This window comes from Haplochromis burtoni, unplaced genomic scaffold (assembly GCF_018398535.1).
Source record: "Haplochromis burtoni strain Fernald_Lab_line unplaced genomic scaffold, NCSU_Asbu1 Contig_38, whole genome shotgun sequence".
Classification (NCBI taxonomy): Eukaryota; Metazoa; Chordata; class Actinopteri; order Cichliformes; family Cichlidae; genus Haplochromis; species Haplochromis burtoni.
The window spans coordinates 892,838-893,787 of NW_024582399.1; the positions used below are offsets into that span (position 1 = coordinate 892,838).

Sequence of the window (950 nt, forward strand, 5' to 3'; positions counted from 1 at the left end):
AATCTTTTGTAGTTTCAAGTTCAAGCTTTTATGTTCAAGGTGTTATTACTTTTTTATAACTTTCAAGGTTTGTTGAGTTTTACCTTATTCCCCAGTGCTTGTGTGTGGGGTAGAGGAGCCATGCATTCATAATGCATTTGTCTGCGTGTGCGTATGCAAACATGTGTGTGACTTCTGTTTGTTTGCAATTCATTATTTGCATGTTTGTGTAGCTGAGCCTCAAACTGCTGTGTTAATTAGCCTGAAATTAATTGTGCAATATGTTAAAGACAAGTATGCTTAAGACTTGACTGCATCTGGTTATGTGTTAAAAAGGCTGTAAGATTGTGACTGGTGAAGGATGAAAACAATCGGGAAATGTGTTTGTTTCTCTGTATCTTTAGCTCTGTGGTTGTGCTCGAGCAGCGGTCCCCAACCTTTTTTGCGCCACGGACCGGTTTATGCCCGACAATATTTTCATGGACCGGCCTTTAAGGTGTCGCGGATAAATACAGCAAAATAAAACTAGTACCGGTACCGGGGGTTGGGGACCGCTGTGCTAGAGGACTCCCAGTCTTTACAGGGAGTGCAGAATTATTAGGCAAATGAGTATTTTGTCCACATCATCCTCTTCATGCATGTTGTCTTACTCCAAGCTGTATAGGCTCGAAACGCGAGAGAGAACAACGATGCATCTAAAAGCTAAAGAAAAAAAGAACAGTGGCTCTCCAGGACTGGAGTTGGAATCACTGTGCTAGGCTCTATGTAGACATAAGGAGTCGCCTTTGGTGATCGGGGGCAGTTATGGTACATGACTGACTCACTCGGTGCCTGTACTACAGGGTTACTTGTCTGCATTTTTGGGGGGGAACAGGACCTGACTGTCGTCTGTTTTTGGACACAGTTCAGAACATCGGGCCATCCAAAACACATAGCAGAGGATGGTTTCGATCCATCGACCTCTGGGTTAT

General features: G+C 43.7%; 1 non-coding gene across 1 annotated transcript in view; it reads right to left on the reverse strand.

Moving 5' to 3' along the window:
* Positions 1–911: 911 nt before the first annotated feature.
* The window catches only part of trnam-cau, a 72-nt gene continuing 33 nt past the window's right edge, over positions 912–950 (reverse strand). The window contains exon 1 of the tRNA in view: positions 912–950. This exon is cut by the window's right edge and continues 33 nt beyond it. This is a non-coding gene — a tRNA (tRNA-Met).